This window comes from Daphnia carinata, chromosome 7 (genome assembly GCF_022539665.2).
Source record: "Daphnia carinata strain CSIRO-1 chromosome 7, CSIRO_AGI_Dcar_HiC_V3, whole genome shotgun sequence".
NCBI classification, from domain to species: Eukaryota; Metazoa; Arthropoda; class Branchiopoda; order Diplostraca; family Daphniidae; genus Daphnia; species Daphnia carinata.
Genome location: NC_081337.1, coordinates 4,907,679 through 4,917,513, shown reverse-complemented (window position 1 = coordinate 4,917,513; position 9,835 = coordinate 4,907,679). Strand labels below are relative to the sequence as shown.

At 31.4% G+C, this 9,835-nt stretch overlaps 1 long non-coding RNA gene across 1 annotated transcript; it reads right to left on the bottom strand.

Annotated features, from left to right (window-relative positions):
- Positions 1 to 6,021: 6,021 nt before the first annotated feature.
- LOC130699894 (uncharacterized) lies at positions 6,022 to 7,550 on the bottom strand. The gene is made up of 6 exons (XR_009003565.2): positions 7,479 to 7,550; positions 7,266 to 7,393; positions 6,571 to 7,206; positions 6,347 to 6,509; positions 6,193 to 6,221; positions 6,022 to 6,110 (listed from the first exon to the last, which is right to left on the bottom strand). It is a non-coding gene; the product is annotated as an uncharacterized LOC130699894 (long non-coding RNA).
- Between the last annotated feature and the right edge of the window lie 2,285 nt (positions 7,551 to 9,835).

Sequence of the window (9,835 nt, the reverse complement as noted above, 5' to 3'; positions counted from 1 at the left end):
CAGCTCTTCAAGATAAGTTTGGTTGATCAACAAACTCAGTTCCTGGATTGGTTGTGTTTCATAGCTATTCAGCTGTATCATGAAATGGCTTTCATTTACCTAGAATTTCTCCAATACAATATTTGTTCACATAACTTTTGCCATTCTCAGAATCTTTTGTAAAATGTACTTAAGAGGTTGAACACTGTCAAGTAGATTTTCACTCTGCAGATAGCTGGTCAACATTCCATGGTTGAATACCTAGAATTATAAGAAATATATATAGATTTACACAGATTATGATCAGTCTATCACAAATTTTTGTTTAATACATTGTTTTCATGAATGGGTTGGTACCATTGCACAAGTAATTTCCATCTAATACCGGTACGAGAACAATCAAAATGTTTTTTGTCAAGTGCTTTTCGATTCCATGGCATTTCGAAACAGCCATGTTAAGTGTAGGAATAAACTGATTAAATACAAAAACTTTCTGTTAATGATCTTCTCAATACCAATTTCCAGTATTTTCTTTACAAAAAAGGTGATCCCAGGACTGTTAGGGTTGCATTTATTCACATGCAACATACATTTCCCACAAAGGGAACCAATAGAAGGCAATGTGACACCTGAATTTAAAAATATTTAATGATTTACTTGAACTGTTTGCAATCAAAATAAGTTTACCTGACTAAAGCAACTTTTTTTATAATAAAAATAATATAACAATTACCACAACTCCTTTTGTTTGAAATTGAAACAGTTCATCTGCTAGTAACTGAAGTGTAAGTTTGTCTATAGGGACCTACAGCTAACAAAGCTTCGACAAAGGCAGATAAAAATTAGTACAATTGTTTCCAATTTGTTGGGATAACATGAATTCATCGCTATATATACTTTACCACAAATAGCCTGGAAAATGGTTTTTAACCTGTTAAAAAATAATAATTTTTATTATAAAAATTGTCACCTTTTCCCAACAATAATTCCAAAGTAATTACTTATCATTAGAATATTTTTACAATTTCATATTATTACTATTATTATTTCACTTACCAATTCTTGAAACTGATGATAGTTTTCAATCAATGTGTTTGTGATTCTGGTCAGCCTGTACTTAAACACGATACTCCTACCATAATAGAACCCCTTCTCAGTGACATATTCTGCATTCAAACAGCATTATCTACTCCAATACCAGCCATATAGTGTCACATTACTTGAGTAATCTAGATAAGTGAGATATTTTATACAGAAATGTATACAAAACACACAATTACCATGAATAGATTCTTGTTTGGAATTGAAAGGCTGTTCAACTGCTAGTTTTCAAAGTCACGATGTTGGTGACAAAGTTATCATCCTCGAAATAATCTACAGATGAAATCTAGACACAATGTTTGTGTCCACACAGAGGGATGTTTAATCGTCCAACTAGCCAGATGTCCTGATGCTAAAATTCCAACATGTTCTGTTCCAGCTACATTCAGTGACTAAACTGACAAAAATTAAAGCAATAAAAATGGATAGGTATCGTATAATGGAATGGCTCTCATTACCTGCAACCACCATTCTTTACACATCAGTACAGCTACCTAAAACCAAATAAAAATCTCACTTGAAAATGACATAGGAAAGTTTCAACAAAACACAAAACAAAGGGTTACCAACATACTTTCTATACAATGATGAGGCATATAAGGGATAAAATGGTACGTGTGTTTCAGCTATACGCCTCGGCTTCAACAGGAGTAATACTGAACAGGAAGTCCTTCGGCTCGCCAATCTTTCAGTGCAATGCCAGAAATTCCTGGACAAAATCTCACCCACCCTCCTGTGATATGAGTACATGTTAATATGTCTAATAGGTGTTACATCTCATGTGTTGAAGCCACGTACACACATCCGACAAACCCTAAAGAATAAAAAATGTTTGGTGACTAAAGCCCAAATGAAGAAAACCTACACAAATACTTATTATTTGATTTGAGAATACTTGTTCACTTATATATATTCATGCCGAATGAGTTGCCACCTTACTATGTTGTTGTTTCTATCGTTCATTGTCCATCCAGGAACAGCAGTAAACCAAAACAAAAATCCTGAAAGAAAAACATAAGATAAAGATTGTTTTTTGTACCACTATGCCAAACAACTTAATAAAGGGGAAATGAAATTGATTACAACATTGCTCAAGAGCATTTTCTAGAACTTCTGATGTTTAAGATAAGTGACTGCACACCTTCCCTCCCGGACTTCGTCTGAAGTTTAGCGTAGCAGAAAAAATTGGCGGGAACTACTAGTGAGGCTGCGTTGCCTAACCGTAATTTATGTAATGGTATAACGTGGTGAACAACAAATTTCATTTTCGTGAATCTTGTTAAATTTAGCATCTAAATCATATATAGTTATCTAGTTTTATTGACATTAATGTTTTAGGTAAAAGTCGGGATGGTTGTTTTGTCGGGCCTTAAATTTCTAGCGTACCTATTTTTATATTTGAAATAACTCAATAACCATAAAATCTACATGAAAACAAATGTCATATTCGTAATTCTTGTTAAATTTAGCATCTAAATCATGCATAGTTATCTAGTTTTATTAATAAAAATTTTTTAGGTAAACATCGGGCTTGTTGTTTTGTCGGGCCTTAAATTTCTAGCACACCTACTTTTACATTTGAAATAACTCAATAACCATTAAGTCTACATAAAAACAAATTTCGTATTCGTGATTCTTGTAAATTTACCATCTAAATCATCTATAGTTATCGAGTTTATTAACATAAATTTTTTAGGTAAAAATCGGGCTTGTTGTTTTGTCGGGCCTTAAATTTCTAGCGTACCTACTTTTAAATTTAAAATAACTCAATAACCATTAATCTACATAAAAACAAATTTCATATTCGTGATTCTTGTTAAATTTAGCATCTAAATCATGTATAGTTATCTAGTTTTATTGATATTAATGTTTTAGGTAAAAGTCGGGATGGTTGTTTTGTCGGGCCTTAAATTTCTAGCGTACCTATTTTTATATTTGAAATAACTCAATAACCATTAAATCTACATAAAAACAAATTTCATATTCGTGATTTTTGGTAAATTTAGCATCTAACTCATCTAAAGTTATCAAGTTTTATTAACACAAAATATTTAGATAAAAATCGGGATTGTTGTTTTGTCGGGCCTTAAATTTCTAGCGTACCTTCTTTTACATTTGAAATAACTCAATAACCATTAAGTCTACATAAAAACAAATTTCATATTTGTGATTCTTGTTAAATTTAGCATCTAAATCATGTATAGTTATCTAGTTTTATTGATATTAATGTTTTAGGTAAAAGTCGGGATGGTTGTTTTGTCGGGCCTTAAATTTCTAGCGTACCTATTTTTATATTTGAAATAACTCAATAACCATAAAATCTACATGAAAACAAATGTCATATTCGTAATTCTTGTTAAATTTAGCATCTAAATCATGCATTGTTATCTAGTTTTATTAATAAAAATTTTTTCGGTAAACATCGGGCTTGTTGTTTTGTCGGGCCTTAAATTTCTAGCATACCTACTTTTACATTTGAAATAACTCAATAACCATTAAGTCTACATAAAAACAAATTTCATATTCGTGATTCTTGTTAAATTTAGCATCTAACTCATATAAATTTACCTAGTTTTACTAACATAAATTTTTTAGGTAAAAATCGGGATTGTTGTTTGGTCGGGCCTTAAATTTCTAGCGTACCTACTTTTACATTTGAAATAACTCAATAACCATTAATCTACATAAAAACAAATCTCATATTCGTGATTCTTGTTAAATTTAGCATCTTACTCATATAAATTTACCTAGTTTTACTAACATAAATTTTTTAGGTAAAAATCGGGATTGTTGTTTGGTCGGGCCTTAAATTTCTAGCGTACCTACTTTTACATTTGAACGATTATTCCTTGCAAAAAAAAAAAAAAGGGTACTACTAAACTAAGCGCTTAAAAATGGGAGTTTATTTTGCTTTTCGTACTAGTGGTGTACCATACGTTTAGTTAAAATTGAACGATTCTGGATTTACAATAAAGCTTTCACCATGAGGTAATTCCATATCATTATTTACTGATTTCTTTAAAGATTTAGAGAGAACGCTTACAAAGACATGCAATAGACTTTACGTGAAATGAAATTCAAATTAAACACAATGATGAGACGAAAAGAAAAATGCCTGGAAGAGGAAGTTTAGTAAATCTGCTAACACTCAAATGCCAGAAAATTTAAGATGCACGTACTTGAAAATCTTGTTAATTACTTCTTAGATAACAACAGATTTTACATTTTAAACCAGTGTCTGCCACTACTGCGAGGAATGGTACCATCAAGATTCACAAGGTATTTCATTCGACAATGGTTAGACATTACTAAAGATCAGAAAGAAACCTTTCGTCACTGATTTAGCATCTCTATACTGATTTTGATGAAAACTGAAAGTATGACCGAAGAATATTTTCTAACCAATGAACTAAAAGGTATAGTAAGTATTTCAGAATTTAGAGTAATTACTTCTAAAAAATTGATTAGTTCTATTTTCTTGTAGTCGTACATTCTGCCAGAAAATTAAACTCATCCTACCTTTTTAGTGGTTTTCATCCCAGATTGGTAATAATTCAACAGTCATCTTTTCGTACTGTTTGAATTTCTAGCGAGGAAGTAAAATGTGGGTAGTAACAGTTTCAGAAGTGATGACGGAACTTTCCTGGTTTTTCATCCTAGCAAGACTGCTAACAAAGGTAAGTTGTATTTTTGTGGTAGGTATAACCTCAGAGAAGGTGTAGCCAACTGTATCAGTGGCAATATTGAAGGGATTAATCCTGCACCAGAGGGAGTTATTTGTAAACAATATATCTTGAGGATGGTATGATACAAGTAAAGTTTTGTGACATAAGTGCTGTTATAGTGCTGAATATATATAGCAATGGAACAATGATTTTGCTGCAGAACTTGCTTTTTACATTTATCCTGCTGTTATGACACATCTTCGTCACTCTAGCTAACTTCCTAAGCAGCTCTTTTGAGAAGAAGAAGAAAAGTTAGATGTTAGTTTAAACTCTTTTTGATAAAAGCCATATCTTAACTAGGAATATAAAAGTTACCAGCAGAAGTAATCAAAAGCAATATCTTGTTTAAACTTACATTCTTCAGACAGTGAGTAAGACCCCTGCCATTGACCTGTGAAAAAGAACAGTTTACGAAGAATTGACTAAATACATCGTGTAACAAGAAATACTTAGAACTACCGTTTGGAAGCAGGTGTTTGGCACGGTAATGTTCCATTCTTTTTTTGCAGCTCTTCCAGATAAGTTTGGTTGATCAACAAACTCAGTTCCTGGATTGGTTGTGTTTCATAGCTATTCACCTGTATCATGAAATGGCTTTCATTTACCTAGAATTTCTCCAATACAAAATTTGTTCACATAACTTTTGCCATTCTCAGAATCTTTTGTAAAATGTACTTAAGAGGTTGAACACTGTCAAGTAGATTTTCACTCTGCAGATAGCTGGTCAACATTCCATGGTTGAATACCTAGAATTATAAGAAATATATATAAATTTACACAGATTATGATCAGTCTATCACAAATTTTTGTTTAATACATTGTTTTCATGGATGGGTTGGTACCATTGCACAAGTAATTTCCATCTAATACCAGTACGAGAACAATCAAACTGTTTTTTGTCAAGTGCTTTTCGATTCCATGGCATTTCCAAACAGCCATGTTAAATGTAGGAATAAACTGATAAAATACAAAAACTTTCTGTCAATGATCTTCTCAATACCAGTTTCCAGTATTTTCTTTACAAAAAAGGTGATCCCAGGACTGTTAGGGTTGCATTTATTCACACACAACATACATTTCCCACAAAGGGAACCAATAGAAGGCAATGTGACACCTGAATTTAAAGATATTTAATGATTTACTTGAACTGTTTGCAATCAAAATAAGTTTACCTGACTAAAGCAACTATTTTTATAATAAAAATAATATAACAATTACCACAACTCCTTTTGTTTGAAATTGAAACAGTTCATCTGCTAGTAACTGAAGTGTAAGTTTGTCTATAGGGACCTATAGCTAACAAAGCTTCGACAAAGGTAGATAAAAATTAGTACAATTGTTTCCAATTTGTTGGGATAACATGAAATCATCGCTATATATACTTTACCACAAATAGCCTGGAAAATGGTTTTTAACCTGTTAAAAAATAATAATTTTTATTATAAAAATTGTCACCTTTTCCCAACAGTAATTCCAAAGTAATTACTTATCATTAGAATATTTTTACAATTTCATATTATTACTATTATTATTTCACTTACCAATTCTTGAAACTGATGATAGTTTTCAATCAATGTGTTTGTAATTCTGGTCAGCCTGTACTTAAACACGATACTCCTACCATAATAGAACCCCTTCTCAGTGACATATTCTGCATTCAAACAGCATTATCTACTCCAATACCAGCCATATAGTGTCACATTACTTGAGTAATCTAGATAAGTGAGATATTTTATACAGAAATGTATACAAAACACACAATTACCATGAATAGATTCTTGTTTGGAATTGAAAGGCTGTTCAACTGCTAGTTTTCAAAGTCACGATGTTGGTGACAAAGTTATCATCCTCGAAATAATCTACAGATGAAATCTAGACACAATGTTTGTGTCCACACAGAGGGATGTTTAATCGTCCAACTAGCCAGATGTCCTGATGCTAAAATTCCAACATGTTCTGTTCCAGCTACATTCAGTGACTAAACTGACAAAAATTAAAGCAATAAAAATGGATAGGTATCGTATAATGGAATGGCTCTCATTACCTGCAACCACCATTCTTTACACATCAGTAGAGCTACCTAAAACCAAATAAAAATCTCACTTGAAAATGACATAGTAAAGTTTCAACAAAACACAAAACAAAGGGTTACCAACACACTTTCTATACAAAGATGAGGCATATAAGAGATGAAATGATACGTGTGTTTCAGCTATACGCCTCGGCTTCAACAGGAGTAATACTGAACAGGAAGTCCTTCGGCTCGCCAATCTTTCAGCTGCAATGCCAGAAATTCCTGGACAAAATCTCACCCACCCTCCTGTGATATGAGTACATGTTAATATGTCTAATAGGTGTTACATCTCATGTGTTGAAGCCACGTACACACATCCGACAAACCCTAAAGAATAAAAAATGTTTGGTGACTAAAGCCCAAATGAAGAAAACCTACACAAATACTTATTATTTGATTTGAGAATACTTGTTCACTTATATATATTCATGCCGAATGAGTTGCCACCTTACTATGTTGTTGTTTCTATCGTTCATTGTCCATCCAGGAACAGCAGTAAACCAAAACAAAAATCCTGAAAGAAAAACATAAGATAAAGATTGTTTTTTGTACCACTATGCCAAACAACTTAATAAAGGGGAAATGAAAATTATGATTACAACATTGCTCAAGAGCATTTTCTAGAACTTCTGATGTTTAAGATAAGTGACTGCACACCTTCCCTCGCAGACTTCGTCTGAAGTTAAGCGTAGCAGAAAAAATTGGCAGGAACTACTAGTGAGGCTGCGTTGCCTAACCGTAATTTATGTAATGGTATAACGTGGTGAACAACAAATTTCATATTCGTGATTCTTGTTAAATTTAGCATCTAAATCATGTATAGTTATCTAGTTTTATTGACATTAATGTTTTAGGTAAAAGTCGGGATGGTTGTTTTGTCGGGCCTTAAATTTCTAGCGTACCTATTTTTATATTTGAAATAACTCAATAACCATAAAATCTACATGAAAACAAATGTCATATTCGTAATTCTTGTTAAATTTAGCATCTAAATCATGCATAGTTATCTAGTTTTATTAATAAAAATTTTTTAGGTAAACATCGGGCTTGTTGTTTTGTCGGGCCTTAAATTTCTAGCACACCTACTTTTACATTTGAAATAACTCAATAACCATTAAGTCTACATAAAAACAAATTTCATATTCGTGATTCTTGTTAAATTTAGCATCTAACTCATATAAATTTACCTAGTTTTACTAACATAAATTTTTTAGGTAAAAATCGGGATTGTTGTTTGGTCGGGCCTTAAATTTCTAGCGTACCTACTTTTACATTTGAAATAACTCAATAACCATTAATCTACATAAAAACAAATTTCATATTCGTGATTCTTGTTAAATTTAGCATCTAAATCATGTATAGTTATCTAGTTTTATTGATATTAATGTTTTAGGTAAAAGTCGGGATGGTTGTTTTGTCGGGCCTTAAATTTCTAGCGTACCTATTTTTATATTTGAAATAACTCAATAACCATTAAATCTACATAAAAACAAATTTCATATTCGTGATTTTTGGTAAATTTAGCATCTAACTCATCTAAAGTTATCAAGTTTTATTAACACAAAATATTTAGATAAAAATCGGGATTGTTGTTTTGTCGGGCCTTAAATTTCTAGCGTACCTTCTTTTACATTTGAAATAACTCAATAACCATTAAGTCTACATAAAAACAAATTTCATATTTGTGATTCTTGTTAAATTTAGCATCTAAATCATGTATAGTTATCTAGTTTTATTGATATTAATGTTTTAGGTAAAAGTCGGGATGGTTGTTTTGTCGGGCCTTAAATTTCTAGCGTACCTATTTTTATATTTGAAATAACTCAATAACCATAAAATCTACATGAAAACAAATGTCATATTCGTAATTCTTGTTAAATTTAGCATCTAAATCATGCATTGTTATCTAGTTTTATTAATAAAAATTTTTTCGGTAAACATCGGGCTTGTTGTTTTGTCGGGCCTTAAATTTCTAGCATACCTACTTTTACATTTGAAATAACTCAATAACCATTAAGTCTACATAAAAACAAATTTCATATTCGTGATTCTTGTTAAATTTAGCATCTAACTCATATAAATTTACCTAGTTTTACTAACATAAATTTTTTAGGTAAAAATCGGGATTGTTGTTTGGTCGGGCCTTAAATTTCTAGCGTACCTACTTTTACATTTGAAATAACTCAATAACCATTAATCTACATAAAAACAAATCTCATATTCGTGATTCTTGTTAAATTTAGCATCTTACTCATATAAATTTACCTAGTTTTACTAACATAAATTTTTTAGGTAAAAATCGGGATTGTTGTTTGGTCGGGCCTTAAATTTCTAGCGTACCTACTTTTACATTTGAACGATTATTCCTTGCAAAAAAAAAAAAAAGGGTACTACTAAACTAAGCGCTTAAAAATGGGAGTTTATTTTGCTTTTCGTACTAGTGGTGTACTATACGTTTAGTTAAAATTGAACGATTCTGGATTTACAATAAAGCTTTCACCATGAGGTAATTCCATATCATTATTTACTGATTTCTTTAAAGATTTAGAGAGAACGCTTACAAAGACATGCAATAGACTTTACGTGAAATGAAATTCAAATTAAACACAATGATGAGACGAAAAGAAAAATGCCTGGAAGAGGAAGTTTAGTAAATCTGCTAACACTCAAATGCCAGAAAATTTAAGATGCACGTACTTGAAAATCTTGTTAATTACTTCTTAGATAACAACAGATTTTACATTCTAAACTAGTGGCTGTCACTACTGCGAGGAATGGTACCCTCAAGATTCACAAGGTATTTCATTCGACAATGGTTAGACATTACTAAAGATCAGAAAGAAACCTTTCGTCACTGATTTAGCATCTCTATACTGATTTTGATGAAAACTGAAAGTATGACCGAAGAATATTTTCTAACCAATGAACTAAAAGGTATAGTAAGTATTTCAGAATT